At 39.5% G+C, this 19,599-nt stretch overlaps 1 long non-coding RNA gene across 3 annotated transcripts; it reads left to right on the top strand.

Annotated features, from left to right (window-relative positions):
- Positions 1-121: 121 nt before the first annotated feature.
- Positions 122-17,420, top strand: LOC115178700 (uncharacterized). 3 transcript variants are annotated; one of them, XR_003872665.1, is made up of 3 exons: positions 122-1,597; positions 16,587-16,679; positions 17,281-17,420. It is a non-coding gene; the product is annotated as an uncharacterized LOC115178700 (long non-coding RNA). The 3 variants fall into 3 exon arrangements; XR_003872666.1 differs by lacking the exon at positions 122-1,597 and adding an exon at positions 7,131-7,343; XR_003872667.1 differs by lacking the exon at positions 122-1,597 and adding an exon at positions 14,268-14,441.
- The last annotated feature ends 2,179 nt before the right edge of the window (positions 17,421-19,599 follow it).

Here is a 19,599-nt window from a genome sequence, read left to right as displayed (position 1 = left end):
TGACTTCCCTGCCACCAGTTACGCACCCCTTACATTCTACATCTGCATTGCTTGCTGTTTGGGGTTTTAGGCTGAGTTTCTGTATAAGCACTTTGTGACATCTGCTGATGTAAAAGGGGCTATATAAATACAATTGCTTGATTTATTGATTGATTGATGAGGGAAAGAGTTAACGACAAACAAATATCATATCCCCAAGACATGCTAACCTCTCACCATTACAAAAACAGGAGAGATCAGCATTTATTTTTGGTGGGGGGTATGATATTTGTGTGTCTAACTTTCTCACTCATCATTATACTATTCATTTAGGATTATCAATAATTGTGGTAGCATCCACATTAATGTAGAAACCTATTATATCATTATTTACAAGTGACTCCAAAATGACACAATACATTGTTCACCATTCATTTCTATTGGACACAAAATAATCTGAAACACAAAACAAAACAAAAAGCAAATTCATCCAACACATTTTTAGAGTCACAAGCTCTAAATGGTTAATCCGATATGGATGAAAATACCATCAAATTAAAGCTGACAGTCTGTACTTTAACCTCATAGTCATTGTTTGATTTGAAATCCAAACTTCTGGAGTATATAGCCAAAAGAAGACAAAATGCTTCACTGTCCCAATAATTACGGAGGGCACCCTATGTGTTCTGCATGTTGATTCATGACTGTGAGTTACAAGCACTCTACTTTTCAAGTCTTGGATGAGTTTCTCAATTCTCCCACAGTCATATCTGGCAAAACTAACTGTACCATCCTCTAACTCCAATGCCTACTGATGTTGTGTATTGTCTAACTAAACTAAACTAAACTGCCCTGTTCCTACCTGTTGAATAGCCCTGGTAGAACAACACTTTTTATTCAGTCTGTCAGAGGGACATCAGGGCTGTATTGTATAGTTAAACCCTGTTTCTCTCCCACATTCTGTAACTCTCACACTCTACCCCCTCTGGCACTATAGAGTTTAAAGATCCTTTAACTCACTGCCAGCATCGGTTCCACAGCCATGGCTCGGTTCCATTGTGTTATGTGTACATGGTCAGGACTGGTTTCTGCGGTTTCTGTTTATGCCCCACAGCTATTTGCTTGCCAGGCCACACCCTACCTGACCCAGAAAGGACTCGACTATAAGCCTGTAGAGGCACCTTTGTTCTAGGTCAAACAGCATACACATTTTTAAAGAGTAACAATGTTTGCCCTGAGTCTAAATTATAGTTCAGCTGTAATGGTTCACCCTCTATGTACTGTCTGTAGTTTTTTTTCAATTTATTAAAGTACTGTCAAAGGGATCACTACCAATTACTGTATTCAGGGTTATGTTATAGCTTTTATAGCAATGAGTCACATTCATTCAATGAGTCACGTTCTGAAGTAATAAATGGGTATTTGATTACACACAACGGTACTATTGACAGTTATTTAGTATTTCAATCATTTTAATTATGGTGTTGCTTACAGTACCTCATCATTTTGCACATGGTATCACACACATGCAGTTGATGAAAGCTAAATAAATCTGGATGTAATGGAATTATGCATCACATGCTGTTGTGTGCAAACAGAACTAGATAGCACTGTGAATGTGAGTACAAATCTAAATTAAAATCAACAAGAAGGGAGTTAGAGCTCTATTCATCTGTATTGAGGAAGTTCAGTGTTACAGTGTGTGTCACGTCCTGACCATAGTAAGATGTTATTTGCTATGGTAGAGTAGGTCAGGGTGTGACAGTGTTTTTTTTCCTATGTTTTCTATTTCTATGTTCATGTTCTAGTTTTGTATTTCTATGTTGGTTTTGTTTGGGATGATCTCCAATTAGAGGAAGCTGGTCCTCGTTGTCTCTATTTGGAGATCATACTTAAGTAGGGTTTTTTTTTCCACCTGGGTTTGTGGGAGATTAGTTTTGAGTAGTGTATGTTTCACCTCTGCTTCACGTTTTTTTTTTACATTTTGTCATTCAAGTTTATTTATGTATTGCATAGTTTCACAGTATAAATAAAATGTGGAACGACACGCACGCTGCACTTTGGTCCGCTCATTCCTACGACAACCGTGACAGCGTGATTGAAATTTAAAGGCAATGTTCCGGCATTAGCAGAGACTGCATTCACGGTAAACGCTGCATATGTTGGCTCAATCTGAAATGACCTTCTTATTGCTCAATCTGTAACGCTTTAGCAATACAGATTGAATAGAGCCCTTAGTCTTTCAGATAAACGTACAATAAAGCTTAGCATAAGGGTTTCAGATAAACTTGCTACAGAGTACCAAATATAGACTCAAACGAATATAGAACACACAGATCTTCCCACAAACATTGTTTGCTTTCGTGCCACATTAGGTAATAAACCCTATCCTTTATTAGAATGTACCACTGCTGGAACACTGACAGGACTATTTATATGGTTGAACATTGACTTCCATATGTCTTTCTGTTTGTATAATGACACTTGAGGTGGGATGTTGTTTATGGCAAAGACAGCCATGACAGAGACAGCCATGACAGAGACAGTGAAGATAAAGACAGTCATGCTTGAACTCCTATAAACCAGGGGAGAAAGTGAATGCAAGTTATTAATTAACATTGATATAGATTATCAGGTTATAGACATACTGTAGTTGTATGTAGGGCTGTGGCCGTCATGACATTTTGTCAGCCGGTTATTGTCATGCAAAAGTCTGCCAATCTCAGGGTAATTAACCACTAATTAACATAAACACATTTAGCATCTCCAGGCCTCCACACATACAAGCTGCTGATGTGCGCTTTTGGAACATCTACATTTAAAAAATGTTTAATAAATCAATTGAATATACACCACACTATAAATCCATTATTTATTTTAGGCAGGTCTAAAGAAACAATATGATATGAAGAAAATGTATTTCAGAAGAACAGAATATGAGTTGGCCTACTATATGTTATCTGGCTATGTGCCATGCCATAGGCTGTAGGCTTGTTCATTTAGCAGACAAGATATCCTTATAATCCTTAAGCTACCGAGTGGCGCAGCAGTCTAAGGCACTGCATCTCAGTACTAGAGGCGTCACTACAGACAACCTGGTTTGAATCCAGGCTGTATCACAACCGGCCGTGATTTGAAGTCCCATAGGGCGGCGCACAATTGGCCCAGTATTGTCCGGGTTTGACTGGTGTAGGCCGTCATTGTAAATAAGAATTTGTTCTTAACTGGCTTGCCAGTAATAAGTCCCATGCCATTATTTTACATTATATGACTTTAGTAAGAAGAATATAATTTAACTTAGCTGAATAAAATAGAAAACATATTTTTCCCATTCCGGAGTCAGAGTGCGCATATGGAGTGTCTATGTTGAGCGTGATGAGTGATCATTTGAAACAGGTCCTATATGCTAGATTTAGAGTTATTTGGCAACTTTCATCGTGAGTGATACAAACATGGAATGCCTTAGAAATCAAAAGATATATGGGCTTTTCTCAGGCTGCTGGTGAAAGGAATGAAGGAGAGCAGGTAGGAGATGGAAATGCACGGTGGTGAGACAGCTAAAAGTAATGTGTCAGCCTATTATTTATGAAAATATTTTTTACATGCCCTATTACTAGGCTATTCAAAATCAAATACAAATGCACTATAATTGTAGGCTAACTCTGAATTTGCAAGACCAATTATGTACCAAAGATATCTTAAATTACAATTTTTTTATGTTTTTCTGCCTTGTGTAATATGTGGTAGGCTATGTATTGTATAACAGCACAATCATTATTTTAATTCAGGTATTTCTTCGGGCTTGGGCTCATATATTGGCCTATGCATATGCACAAGCTCTAATATGCATATGGATTTTTTGAATGAATCATTACCTTAGAAAGCGCTGTCCATTTCATTGTATTAGGCTTTGAAACAACATCCACAACGTCCATGTTTTCCACTCAGTTTCAACCTGTTGTTGAACTTCTTTCTTCATATTGCTCAATCATAGTGAGGTGAGTTTTAAAAGCACGTAATGTTTTGATAAGTGTTTGATGTGATTTTTGATTGCATTTGCATTGATGTCAGAGTGGTTAGAGGGACAATACAGCTCTGAGTAACAGACCATTAGCCACGTGATGATCATTAGCGAGTTGGGTACTACTAACACATGTCCAGAGTGCATAAGAGGACATTACCGTGACTCAGCAGTCACATAGAATTTTACTACAGTCATGACTCCCAAGCTAATACAGCCCTAGCTGTATGCATGAAAAAAGGCTGTTTTTATGCAAGTTAACACCTTACTTGTGTTGCAATCATCAGTCCGTCAGTCAGTCACAAGGACACACCCTGCTCCTCAGTGCACCCACATGAGGTTGAACATGTGAACAGCAAAGCCACACCCAGATCTACGGTTGTTTCTACTTGCAGAGATACAATAGAAAGTGAAGTGGGGAGGGTTTGTACCGTGAATGAATGAAATCAAGTCTGAATAAAGATTCAAATGTTCACTTAAAAGCCGAAGAGGAGGATCTCAATATATTCTATATTGGTTTTCAACTGGGCATGTTTAATGTTCTCCTATAACTCAAACTAGTATTGAGCCAAAGTCACCGTCATCCTGCAAATACAATGAGAAAAAACCAGTGGAGACTCGTCAGAGGAGGAAGGGAAGGACCATCCTACTCAGTGAATTTCATAAAAATAAAAATTCTCAAACATTTTAAAAACTACTAAATATATTCACAACACCAAATAACTGATTAAAACACACTGTTTTGCATTGAAGGTCTGCAGTAGCCTCAACAACACTCACTGGGGTAGCACAATGGTGGACAGCATTTTCCACCCTCCTCTGGGAACATTGACTTCAATACAGAACCCAGGAGGCTCATGGTTCTCACCACCTTCCATACACTCACACAGTAATTATGACTAATTCTGGAGGACTTCCTCCAACCTACCAGAGCTCTTGCTGCATGAACTGACATGTTGTCCACCCAATCAAAGGATCAGAGAATGAATCTAGTCCTGAAAGCATAAGCTACAGATAGCTAGCACTGCAGTTCATAAAATGTGGTGAGTAGTTGACTCAAAGAAAGACAATAGTTGAACCATTTTGAACAAATTAATTTCTTCAACAATTAAGGGGAAGCAGCAGGAGAGAGAGATATATATATATTTAGTTGTATTTTTTTTAACTTACTTAGCTATTTAATGCTGCTAGCTAATTTAGCCTACTCAAACACCCGGCTCAAATGGAGAGGAATACTATTTATGTTAGTATCTATATCCACTGTAAAACAAGCCTTATATCGACATAACCTGAAAGGCCGCTCAGCAAGGAAGAAGCCACTGCTCCAAAAACGCCATAAAAAAGCCAGACTGCGGTTTGCAACTGCACATGGGGACAAAGATTGTACTTTTTGGAGAAATGTCCTCTGGTCTGATGAAACAACAATAGAACTGTTTGGCCATAATGTTTGGAGGAAAAATGGGGAGTCTTGCAAGCCGAAGAACACCATCCCAACCGTGAAGCACGTGGGTGGTAGCATCATGTTGTGGGGGTGCTTTGCTGCAGGAGGGACTGGTGCACTTCATAAACTAGATGGAATCATGAGGGAGGAACATTATGTGGATATATTGAAGCAACATCTCAAGACATCAGTCAGGAAGTTAAAGCTTGGTCGCAAATGGGTCTTCCAAATGGACAATGACTCCAAACATACTTCCAAAGTTGTGGCAAAATGGCTTAAGGACAACAAAGTCAAGGTATTGAAGTGGCCATCACAAAGTCCTGACCTCAATCCCATAGAAAATTTGTGGGCAGAACTGAAAAAGCGTGTGCGAGCAAGGTGGCCTAGAAACCTGACTCAGTTACACCAGCTCTGTCAGGAGGAATGGGCCAAAATTCACCCAACTTACTGTGGGAAGCTTGTGGAAGGCTACCTGAAATGTTTGACCCAAGTTAAACAATTTAAAGTTAATGCTACTAATTACTAATTGAGTGTATGTAAACTTCTGACCCACTGGGAATGTGATGAAAGAAATAAAAGCTGAAATAAATCATTCTCTCCACTATTATTCTGACATTTCACATTCTTAAAATAAAGTGGTGATCCTAACTGACTTAACACAGGGAATTTTTTGTAGGATTCAATTTCAGGAATTGTGAAAAATTGAGTTTAAATGTATGTAAACTTCCGACTTCAACTGTATATATATTAATGCACTAGGCCTTTATTATTCCTGTATGAGTGGAGCTGAGCAAAATACTTGTCAGTATAGCGGGGAGAAATTCAGCACCACCACCCCAAAACATATTTCTGTGGCCATGGTAAGTGGTTATGGTAGGTTTGGCTTGGTCACAAAGTCCACCATTGAAGAGAGAAGGTGAGAGTAGGAGAGTTTGTAGATGCAAGAAGTAATTATACAACAAGCAAAGTGATGGTGTTGTTTATATGTGGCTGCTATTAAAGAAAACTGTGTGTGCGGGTGATCAGGGGTGTATTCATTCCACCAATTCTGTTGAAAAACATTTCTTAAACAGAAACAAATGGAACGAAACGGGGATAAACCTACCAGAATTTGTCGAATAGAAACTCTCGTTTGCAACTGTTTGATTAATGATTACACCTTAGATCAGCTAGGGAAAATGTTTGTATCATGTAGTAGCCTAAACCTATCAATTTTACATTGAGCTGGGTGAATGGAAGATGAAAGACAGTCATCTAATATGCTGCAATAGAAATAAGGCCATGCTCATAAAAGAAAAACGGCCTCCCTAATCTTAAACGGCACTGACCGTCACTGGAACAATTAAGTAAAGGTCTGTTTTTCTTATGGTCTAAGCAGTTTTGTTGTGGTATAATAGCAACCTGTTCATATTTGGCGAGGTGAAGCATCTCCTTTTTGCAGGGCTATTTGACTGTCCTACATATTGTTGTATAAAAGGAGGCTCAAGTCCCTACTTGATACAGCCCAACACTTCTGGAGCTGCTTACCAGTATAACGATGACTCACCCATGAACTCTAGAATCAAAAGAGGCAACTCTTTGCACAGCAAAGTAAATCTAATTCCTCACTGAATTCTTAACACAAAGCATTTCACTAACTTTGGCTGATACAATAGACCTAGCCTGTTATGTAAGCTCATGGGAATTTAACTTACTCAAACATGTTCTCTGAGCAGAAAGCATTATGATTGGTTGCGTCAGGCAACCAAAGAAAATGGAGAGGAGGCGGGAATACCAAATTGAGAGCAGGCATGGAAATAGACGTGTCACATGACGCGATTCAAAAACATTTGAGGGAAAAAGTGGAGGGAAGAAGAGGAAGAACAACATTCTGCAGGAGCAAGCAGCAAGAAAGTAAAACAAGTTAAGTTGAATATAGCTAGCAAATTATTAATGTTGCACATTCATGTCCTGTATCCAGCTAGTCAAAATAATTGATTAAATACTAAAATGTGATGATGCAAGCTAAAGTTAGTTAGCTAATTTTATTTTCTAAGTTATGTTAGATAGTTCACTAGAAAATAAAGGAAAGCCGCACACTCTAAGAGCTCAGATGCAAAAATTTTAATAACCAACGTTTTGACAGCTAAGCTGTCTTCATCAGGGTATCATCACAAACACTGGGAGATGAGTCATTTATATAGTGTCAAGAGACACACAGGTGTTTGTAATCATGGCCAAGTATGGCCTAATATCATTGGTTAACTGAAATATTTAAAAAATGGTATACAAGAAACATACAAAAAGACAAACAAATGGATAACATGATCATAGCATTTGTAGTCTAAAAAGTATCTAACAAACAATTACAATGGCAAAATCACAATAATCACAAGAATGGCTTCAGATCAAAGTCTATGTTGAGACCGAAGGGAGCAAGTGTCTTTAAATTAAAGATCCAGGCAGCCTCTCGTTTTAACAATAAATTATCAAGGTCACCCCCTCTCCTCGGGAGGGTGACATGTTCGATGCCAATATAACGCAGAGACGAAATCGAATGGCCTGCCTCCAAAAAGTGGGCCGCAACTGGGTAAGTCAGGTTTTTGCACCTAATGGTGCTACGGTGCTCTGAGATACGTACTTTTAATTCACGCTTTGTTTTACCCACATAATTTTTACCACAGGGACAAGTTATAAGGTAAATAACTGCCTTAGTGGAACACGTAATAACACCTTTAATTGGGATAGATTTCCCTGTTTGGGGGTGTTTGAAGGATCTACATTTGTAAGTGCCATTGCATTGAGCACAGCCATTACACTTGTAATTTCCATCCAGTATGGGCGCAAATAGGCGTTGTTCAGGAATATCTTGGGGTGGTAAATCAGAGTGTACCAATTGGTCTCTGAGATTTCTGCCCCGCGAGAATACGACCAGGGGAAGATCAGAAAACACATTACCAAGACTATCATCATATTTCAGAATGTGCCAATGTTTGTGAACGATTCCTTTAATTTGTTCAGAGCACTTTGAATAGCGGGTAGTAAGAACGCATGAATGCGTCTTTTTGCGAGACTGACCTTGAAAAAGGTCATGTCTCGTTTTGTTTTGAATTTTCTCAATGGCAATATTAATCTGATCATTGTTGTACCCCCTCTCCTTGAACTTATCCTGAGTCTCAGCCATATTTCTGTCGAAATCTGATTGTTTAATGCAAATTCTTTTGATTCGACAGAATTGGCTGTAGGGCAAACTATTTTTCAAGGGAAGTGGGTGACAACTATCAGCCCTCAACAAACTGTTACGATCAGTAGGTTTCCTGTAAAGATCAGTGTATAAAACATTATCTTCACACAAGATCAGAAGATCAAGAAAACTGATTTGACGTGTATCAGATTGCATAGTAAATCTCAAATGTTCAGAACAGGAGTTAAGAAAAGCATAAAACGACTGGAGCAGTTCTGCATCACCCCTCCATAGAACAAAAATATCGTCAATATACCGTTTCCAAATAATGATGTTAGGCAAGAAAACATTTTTGAGAGGGTTAAAAATGGATTGTTTCTCCATGTAACCCACATACAAATTAGCATAGTTAGGAGCCATGGGAGATCCCATAGCAGTACCCTTCGTCTGAATAAAGAAATCATTTAGAAACATGAAGTAGTTGTGTGTGAGTACTATTTCAGCCAACGTTACAATGCAGGCACTGGAAGGTAGCTCATTAGGGTCACGTTGCAGAAGAAAATGTTCCATGGCTTCAATACCGCCCTCATGCGGAATATTTGTGTATAACGACTCAACATCAAAAGTAACTAACAAGGTGTTCTCAGGCAGAGGATCAAGAGATTCAATGATAGAGATCATACTGCTGGTGTCCTTTACAAAGGAGGGGAGCTGTTCTGAGATCATACTGTTGGTGTCCTTTACAAAGGAGGGGAGCTGTTCTGAGATCATACTGCTGGTGTCCTTTACAAAGGAGGGGAGCTGTTCTGCGAGTGGTCTAATAAAAAAGTCTACAAAAGTAGATAGAGGGGCCGTTACTGCATCAATGCCCGCTACAATAGGGCGACCTGGAGGGTTTGTAACATTCTTGTGTAATTTCGGCAAAGTATAGAAAGTGGCAATTTTAGGGTGTTGGATGGCCAGAAAGTCATATTCTTTTTTGGTTATCTGACCAGAATTTAAATAACCATCTAGGACAGTAAAGATGGTATTCTGAAATTGGGAAGTAGGGTCACTTCTGAGTTTCTTGTAAAAGGTGTTGTCAAGCAGTTGTCTATGACACTCATTTACATAATCTGTCCTATCCATGAGTACCACCGACCCACCCTTATCAGCAGGACGAATAAGGACTGACGTATCAGATTGTAAATCAAGCAAAGCTTTTTTTTCATCCTTAGATAAATTATGGAAAGATTTGAAGTCCTGTTTATTCTTAAGGAGATGAGCAACATCTTTTTCAACAAGTCTGCAATATGTCTCAATAGAGTGATTGCGATTGGCTGGAGGTACAAAATAACTCTTGCTTCTAAAAGGAGTCGGAGTATGTACAGGTAAGTAACCTACTGGTTCAATAGAAGTATCAGGATTGGGGGAGCTAAAGTATTCCCTTAAACGGATGTTTCTAAAAAACTTAAACATGTCTACCTTAACGTCAAAATCGTATCTCAAAAGTACGTATCTCAGAGCACCGTAGCACCATTAGGTGCAAAAACCTGACTTACCCAGTTGCGGCCCACTTTTTGGAGGCAGGCCATTCGATTTCGTCTCTGCGTTATATTGGCATCGAACATGTCACCCTCCCGAGGAGAGGGGGTGACCTTGATAATTTATTGTTAAAACGAGAGGCTGCCTGGATCTTTAATTTAAAGACACTTGCTCCCTTCGGTCTCAACATAGACTTTGATCTGAAGCCATTCTTGTGATTATTGTGATTTTGCCATTGTAATTGTTTGTTAGATACTTTTTAGACTACAAATGCTATGATCATGTTATCCATTTGTTTGTCTTTTTGTATGTTTCTTGTATACCATTTTTTAAATATTTCATTTAACCAATGATATTAGGCCATACTTGGCCATGATTACAAACACCTGTGTGTCTCTTGACACTATATAAATGACTCATCTCCCAGTGTTTGTGATGATACCCTGATGAAGACAGCTTAGCTGTCGAAACGTTGGTTATTAAAATTTTTGCATCTGAGCTCTTAGAGTGTGCGGCTTTCCTTTATTTTCTAGTGTTCTGCTCTGCTAGCCAGCACCTCGCCTTTATAGGTGTGCGTTTCTTTTTTCTAGAATGTTAGATAGTTCAACAATTTTAGCCTTAGGTTACCAAGCTAGCTTGCTAGTAAACAATTTAAGCCTACAGTCAGCTAACTAGCCAGCTAAATACAGTGCATTCGGTAAGTATTCAGACCCCTTGACTTTTTCCACATTTTGTTACATTAAAGCCTTATTCTAAAATGGATTAAATCGTTTTTTCGCTCATCAATCTACACACAATATCCCATAATGACAAAGTAAAAAGAGATTTTTAGAAATTTTGGGAAATGTATTACAAATAAAACATGTTACATTTACATAAGTATTCATACCCTTTACTCAGTACTTTGTTGAAGCACCTTTGACAGTGATTACAGCCTCGAGTCTTCTTAGGTATGATGCTACAGCTATTTTCAGGTCTCTCCAGAGATGTTCGATCGGTTTCAAGTCCGGGCTCTGGATTGCTGTCCTTCTGGAAGCTTCTCCCATCTCCACAGAGGAACTCTGGAGCTCTGTCAGAGTGACCATTGGGTTCATGGTCACCACCCTGACCAAGGCCCTTCTCCCTCGATTGCTCAGTTTGGCAATCGAGGGAGAAGCTCTAGGAAAAGTCTTGGTGGTTCCAAACGGTTTCCATTTAAAAATGATGGAGGCCACTGTGTTCTTTGGGACCTTCAATGCTGCAGATATTTTTTGGTACCCTTCCCAAGATCTCAACACATTCCTGTCTCGGAGCTCTACGGATAATTCCTTCGACCTCATGGTTTTTGCACTAACATGTACTGTCACCTGTGGGACCTTATATAGACAGGTGTGTGCCTTTGGAAATCATGTCCAATCAGTTGAATTTACCACAGGTGGACTCCAATCAAGTTGTGGAAACATCTCAAGGATGATCAAATGAAACGGGATGCACCTGAGCTCAATGACTCAGCAAAAGGTCTGAATATGTAAATAAGGTATTTCTTATTTTTTTATACATTTGCAATAAAACATTTAAAACCTGTTTTCGCTTTGTCATTATGGGGTATTGTGTGTAGATTAATGAGGGGGGAAAATAATTGTATACATTTTAGAATAAGTCTGTAACTTAACAAAATGTGGAAAAAGTCAAGGTGTCTGAATACTTTCCAAATGCACTGTATGTTGCTGTTCTACTAGCAGCATAAATGAATAGGGAGCGCTGCTGCTCTTGGAACAGAACTTTGTTAACCACAGTAGATATTGCTGCTCTAAAAGCAGTTTGAGTCAACTGGGTCTTCTGCTGCTCTAAGAGCAGAACTCTACTGTGTTATCTTGATATCGCTGCTTTCTGAGCAGCTCAGGTAAACTATCAGTGCTGCTGCTCAACTAGGCCCAGATTTTACTGCTCTAAGAACAGTTTGAGACAACTGTGTGTTCTGCTGCTCTAAGAGCAGAACTATACTGTCATCCTTTATGTTGCAGTTCTATGAGCAATATACTGGGAGCACTGCTGATTGTAGAACATTTGTGTCAACTAGATATTGCTTTCAGACCAGTTTGAGTCACCTGGGTCGTCTGCTGCTCTAAGAGCAGATCTGTACTGTGTTATCTAATGTTGTTGCTTTAGGAGCAGCTCAGGTAAACTAGCAGCACTGATGCTCAACTAGACCTATATTTTGTTGCTCCAAGAGCAGAACTATACAGTGCTATCCTGATGTTGCTGTTCTAGAAGCAGCTCAGGTAAACTAGCAGCACTGCTGCTCTTGGAACAGAACTGTGTCAACTAGATATTGCTGCTTTAATCTCTACAGGATCGGTGTCCCCCGTGGGACGGTTGAGCTAACGTGCGCTAATGTGATTAGCATGACGTTGTAAGTAACAAGAAAGTTTTCCAGGACATAGACATAACTTATATGGGGAGAAATCTTCAATTCTTGTTAATCTAACTGCACTGTCCACTTTACAGTAGCTATTAGAGTGAACGAATACCATGCTATTGTTTGAGGAGAGTGGACAGTTATGTACTTGAAAATGTATTAATTGACCAATTAGGCACATTTGGGCAGACTTGATACAACATTTTGAACAGTAGTACAAAGGTTAATTGAATCAGTGTAATACTTTGCACAAACACTGCTAAATTTCTCCTAGAGTCCTAAGTGATATGATGGCCTTTCTCTTGCATTTCAAAGATGAACAATTTTTAAATAAGGAAACGCATGTTTTTTCTTTGTATTATCTTTTATCAGATCTAATGTGTTATATTCTCCTACATTCATTTCACATTTCCACAAACTTCAAAGTGTTTCCTTTCAAATGGTATCAAGAACATGCATATTCAAGTCCTGAGCTACAGGCAGTTACATTTAGCAGACGCTCTTATCCAGAGAGACTTACAGTAATGAATGCATACATTTCATACATTTTTTTTTTCTTCGTACTGGTCCCCCGTGGGAATCGAACCCACAACCCTGGCGTTGCAAACACCATGCTCTACCAACTGAGCCACACGGGACCTAGTTAGATTTGGGTATGTCATTTTAGGTGAAAGTTGACTGCTCTAGGTCCAATCCTAGAGCAGTTGGAGTCACCTGGGTCTTCTCCTGCTCTAACAGCAGAACTGTCAGTACTGGCCATCAACACAGTCAGTACTCCACATTCCTCTTTCCCCCTTTTCCTACATTATTCCCTTTTAATGATGTAAAGTGTGTACTCGTGACCCATGGGAAATGCACTTAAAATAAACTCTGACATTACTACTAACATTTCATTATTTCCTGGTTTTAAAACATACATTATTGAGTTGGTGAAGATCAGAGGACGTATGTTGGGTCGTATTTTTGTTCCTAGATGTGTAACGAGCTGGGTCATATCTGGATGGAGTCAGGTGTGAGTGAGGACGCCACGTCTGGACACATCCAGCTCATCATACCGGGGGAGACCCTCATGAAAAAGTACTACTTAATTACTACACAAAACCTATTTGTGCAGTAGTGACTATGTAGAGAGCTGTAAAAATGATGTAGTGAATGTGTAGTTTATGCACTACACATTCATTATGAAAACAGTAGTGTTTCCAGTACATGCTTGGAAAAAAAAGGTGCCATGTAGAACGTAAAAGGGTTCTTCGGCTGTCCCCATAGGAGAACCCTTTTAGGAACCCTTTATGGTTCCAGGTAGAACCCTTTTGGGTTCCTTTCCACAGAGGGTTTCTACATGGAACCAAAAAAGTTTCTACCTGGACCCAAAATGGGTTCTACCTGGAACCAAAAAGAGTTCTACCAGGAACCAAAAAGGGATCTCCTATGGGGACAGTCTTTCTGAACCCTTTTTTCTCAGAGTGTAGTAATCAGGTAGAGATGTTGTACTACTTGATGTTGGTAGTAAATAAGTTGTTCAGCTTTACTATACAGGCTTATCAGTGGAAATCAGGTAGAGTTTTTACCACTTCTTTGTATGGTGAATAAGTTGTCAAAACACTACAGGCAGACTACACCGGGGCTGCGTTTCAAACTCATAAAAGACACACCCTCCTCCACTTACCCTCGCCTTATGCCCTTGGGGAAATCCCCATGGCTATCTTTGTCATTGGTCCAAATGATTAGCCAATCAAGGGAAGTTGGCAACATAAGCCCCTCAGCCCTCGTTTTTGATCGAGTTTGCAAGTGAACAATTATGTTCACTCCGGTCCTGAAACGCCCCATAATTCAATTTGCGATGATTGTACATCCACTAAGAAAAGTCAGACAAAACTTAAAACTAACATTAACATGGAGAAGTCAACATACAAGTGTAAGTAAAAATGAATGTAAATAAGTCAGAAAGTGTGCTACTAATGCACATGACGGCTCAAACACGTATCATAAAGTAATGATGTTTTTGTTTGGTTAGCTTTTGGAATCGTTCACTTGCGCACTGTAGTGGTCTGGGTGTAGTTGGTGCAGAGGAGTCAGGCGCAGGACAGCAGAGATGAGTAACACAAGTAACTTTACTCAAATTGTCACGTCCTGACCAGTATAAGGGGTTATTTGTTATTGAAGTTTGGTCAGGACGTGGCAGGGGTGTGTTTGTTTTGTGTTGTCAGGGTTTTTGGGTAGTGTTCTATGTTTTGTATTTCTATGTTCTAATTTCTAGTTATTCTATTTCTATGTTTAGTTTATTGTTTTGACCTTCAATCGGAGGCAGCTGTTCCTCGTTGTCTCTAATTGAAGGTCCTATTTAGTAGGGGTGTTTTTCTATGGGTTTTGTGGTTAGTTGTTTCTTGTTTAGCTGTGTGCCTGACAGGACTGTTTTCGTCGTTCTTTTTTGTTCAGTGTTCATTTAATTTAATAAAGAAGATAATGAGCATTCACATCCCCGCTGCATTTTGGTCCAATCCATACGACGCCGTGACACAAATTTTCCATTAACATGTCGTAATACCGAGCCCACAATAATGGACCGAACATACATAAAACAATCACGCACAAAAACCATGGGGAAAACAGAGGGTTAAATAATGAACATGTAATTGTGGAATTGAAACCAGGTGTGTAAAACAAAGACAAATCAAATTAAAAGTGGATCGGCGATGGCTAGAAGGCCGGTGACGCCGAACGCCGCCCGAACAAGGAGAGGGAACGACTTCGGCGGAAGTCGTGACACGCACATAACTTTCCCTGACATCACACTTAAACATTGTAATTCTTGATTTACCTGATATAGTAGGATGGCTAACATTCAATGTATGCGGATGTGTTGTCTTCTAGCCAAGATATGAAATGCAATCATAATTGACTGTAGCGCATATAAGGCACACACAACAGTTCCATGATGACTGAAAACACAACCGTGGGATGAACAGGTGACAAAAATCCGGGCAAGAGCAGTACATTTAAAATTCCTTCATTCTTCTCCCACCCCTTGCCCTGCAAGTGTCAGAAGTGTCCACTTAATTTGAGGGCTGAGGGGAGAGGGTGTGTCTTTTAAGTGTTTGGAATGCAGCCTGGCTCTTCAGTAGTGATCAGTAGAGTTTTGCAGCTTGTGGCTGCACTTCCTGTGCTTGTGACCACAGAAGAAAGACAAAACAGGAAGTAGTTGGTTGTTGTTAGTTAACTACTGTTTGACCATCCTGAATGTAATCATCTTCCACCCTTCATCATCCTGTCTTTCACAGCACTTATGCTGGCACTATCTGGAAGTTTAACTTTGCTTTATGTTTTATGAATTTCAAGTCATTGTTTAGCCGTTGATATAACTTATGTAGCCTCTGTTTTCATCATGCTAGCTAAAAAGTATGTTTTTATTCAAACGTACAGTATTTTCATATTAGTATACTTACCCATTCTTCTTACCTCTTTTGACCTGTTGCCAAGGAGGCCCTGAAAAAGAAAAGGAGAGCCTCACACTCTAGGAACTCAGATCCAATCATTATTTAACCAACGTTTCAACAGACTTCATCAGGGTATAATGACAAACACTGTGGGTCACTAGTTTATATAATGTCAAAGGACACACGTGTCTGTAATCATGGCCGGGTTTGGCTTGATTTCATTGGTTGATTTACAGACATAAATAAAACATATAAAAAGCATGAATGAATAACATACGATCATAGATCCAATTTAGCTACATAGGTCAACAAACATTTACAATGGATAGCAAAAACAACAATCATAAGAATGGCTTCAGATCAAAGTCCACGTTGAGACCTCAAAAAGAAAGGAGGACCAAGGCACTTTTCATATAATAGAATGTGCCAATGTTTGTGAACGATTCCCTTAATTTGTTCAGAGCACTTTGAATAGAGCAAGAATGCTTATTTTTGCAAGATCATGTCTCAATTTGTTTGGGATTTTCTCAATGGCAGTATCGATCTGACCATTTTTGTACCAACTCTCCTTGAATTTTCTTTGCATCTCACCAATATTTCTGTCAAAATCTGATATTGTTTTGCAGATTCTTTTGATTCGACAGAATTGGACGTAGGACAAACAGTTTTTCAAGGGAAGCAGGTGACAGCTATCAGCCTTCAACAAACTGTTATGATCAGTAAGTTTCCTGTATAGAACATTATCCTCACAGAAAATCAGAAGATCAAGGAAACTGATTTGATGTGTGTCAGATTGCATAGTAAACCTCAGGTGCTCAGAACAAGAGTTAATAAAAGCATGGAATGCCTGGAGCTGGTTTGCATTACCCCTCCATAAAACAAAAATATCATCAATATACCGTTTCCAAATACTAATGTTAGGCAAAAAAACTTTTTGGAGAGGATTGAGAATTGACTGCTTCTCCATGTAACCCACATACAAATGAGCATAGTTAGGAGCCATGGGGGATCCCATAGCAGTACCCTTCGTCTGGATAAAGAAATCATTTAGAAACATGAAATAGTTATGTGTGAGTACTATTTCAGCCAATATTATAAGGCATGCACTGGAAGGGAGTTAATTTGGGTCACGTTGCAAAAGAAAATGTTCCATGGCTTCAAAACCACCCTCAACCTTAGACTGGAGACCATTGTTAGTAAGATAAACATTGTAAATCAAATATTTTTCTACCTTACCTTATGTACCTCTGTTTGCAAATGATTGGTAACGTCTTAAGTTATAATTGGTTGTCTCTTGTGCTTGTCTTTCTTTTCTTAAAGGTTACGTGGTGGAGAAATGGGTCTGCAACAAAAAAGAGGATATGAAGATACTTAAGTCAAAGTTGAATGAGGACAAGGCCTCAACTGGATTAAATGTTTAATTAACTAATGTAATTAATGTAATAAACAAATGCAATTAAGTTTGTATACGCTTATTTATTTTTTGATGAACATGGAGGAATTGTGGAGGAATGTGGAGGTTTTATGTAGTAGATAACCAAACGCTCAGTAGTTAACACAGTAGTCATTAAGAAAGAATGATTTGAGTAGGAAATACAGTTTGTAGTGTTCACCAGTAGTGAAACGTCCCAATTTATCACACATTACTACATAAATCACCACATAAATCACTACAGGTTTACTACACAATTCAATAGCAATTAAGTAGTAATGCCAGTAGGTTTTGATTAGATTTTGTGTATTAGGGATCAGTAGTACTTTTTCATGAGGGAGACCGCCTGCTTTGCAACATGTTACAACACACACTTACTCTATAAGCAGTTGTTTTCTATTTAATCTAAATACATGTCTGTAAACTCACTCACTACACAAGATTTGGTGGCCTGTGTGGTTAGTGCCACAGACCCTGGCACACATGTATGGCCTAGTCTACTAGAGTCGGCATCAGCTCAGGGATCAAGTAAGATCTGAATGGCATTAGTTTGGATCTGGGCGACCACACTATGCAGGACTTCCCCCGCTATGGCCATGAAGGCCAACCCCAGCTGTCATGACCTCCACTGCAGGAAACAGCAGGACGACTATAAGGTAACCAAGGCTCTTTCCTCTCTTTCTCTCTCTTCCTCTTTGTCTCTGTCTCTTTATCTCTCTCTCTGTGTCTCACTCTCTACCTAGCCCATCATGGCCATGGTGTGTGAGGGGATGTATATGATCAAGTACAGTTTTAATTGATTGTGTTGTGTGCTTTGCGGCCCACAGAAGAAAGTGTTGTAGAAGGTGGTGTAGGAGGAGGTGGTTCACAAGGAGTACAATTAGGGTGAGCTACAGCTTTGATATTGTCTCAATGTGCTGTACATAGTATGTCATCCTGTCTAAGTACCACTACTGACATACTGTATGTAACTGAAACGTTCTCTGCTGAAACTGTACTGACTGATTCTCTGTACACACTTTGTTTCAATCAGTGTAGGCTCCTCAGAGGAGTAAGGGAAGGAACATCCTCTGAGTGAACTTCAAAAGTTAGCTACAGTACTCTTGACAGGCGACACCACTACATTGTTCCATCCCAAAGCAGCATAACAAACTATTCAGAGTGTGATGGAAGTTGATCTTCTCAGGAAGGCAGGCTGCGAACACTGGATGGCCTTCAATTGGACTTCCTTGATTCTTCATGTCCTCTCCACTTTCTCCTTCTCAAAATGCATTCGAGGACAAGATGCAAATCAAATCATATCAAATTGTGTATTGGTCGCATACACATGGTTAGCAGATGTTAATGCGAGTGTAGCGAAAGGCTTGTGCTTCTAGTTCCGACCGTGCAGTAATATCTAACAAGTAATCTAACGATTTCACAACAACTACCTTATACACACAATTGTAAAGGAATGATTAAGAATATGTACATATAAATATATGGATGAGCGATGGCCGAACGGCATAGGCAAGTTGCATTAGATGGTATAGAGTACAGTATATACATGTGAGATGAGTAATGTAGGGTATGTAAACATTATATAAAGTGGCATTGTTTAAGTGACTAGTGATACCTTTATTACATCCAATTATTAATTATTAAAGTGGCTAGAGATTGAGTCTGTATGTTGGCAGAAGCCACTCAATGTTAGTCATGGCTGTTTAACAGTCTGATGGCCTTGAGATAGAAGCTGTTTTTCAGTCTCTGCAAGGTCCCTCCCTCTGACCTTCTCCACCAATGCATTTCTAGAAGAAGTCAAGAAAATGGACACACAGGATCAATGAAAGGCAAAATGAGATCCACCACCTGTGTTCTTAGAAGGGGTGGTAGAGGGAGGGGTCACCTGGGGGCATGTGGGAGAGGTGTGGGCCCTTGCAGGCTAAACATGTCCCCACAGGACTAGTCTTTGACACGGGGCCTTCCACAAACCAGAGACTGTTCCGACTCTTTGATCTCCATGGATCGCTTGTAAAGCTCCGTTGCTTTCTCAAAGGCCCCCTCCACACAGCTGGGGGAAGGAGAGGGAGGAGGGAGGAGAGTAAGATGGACAGAGAAGAGAGAAAACAAGGTTTAGAAAGAGATATGGGCCTCCTGAATGGCGCAGGGGTCTAAGGCACTGCATCGCAGTGCTAGCTGTGCCACTAGAGATGCTGGTTCGATGCCAG

The sequence above is a fragment of the Salmo trutta genome, chromosome 38, assembly GCF_901001165.1.
Source record: "Salmo trutta chromosome 38, fSalTru1.1, whole genome shotgun sequence".
NCBI lineage: Eukaryota > Metazoa > Chordata > Actinopteri > Salmoniformes > Salmonidae > Salmo > Salmo trutta.
This window is presented reverse-complemented; position numbering and strand designations above follow the sequence as displayed.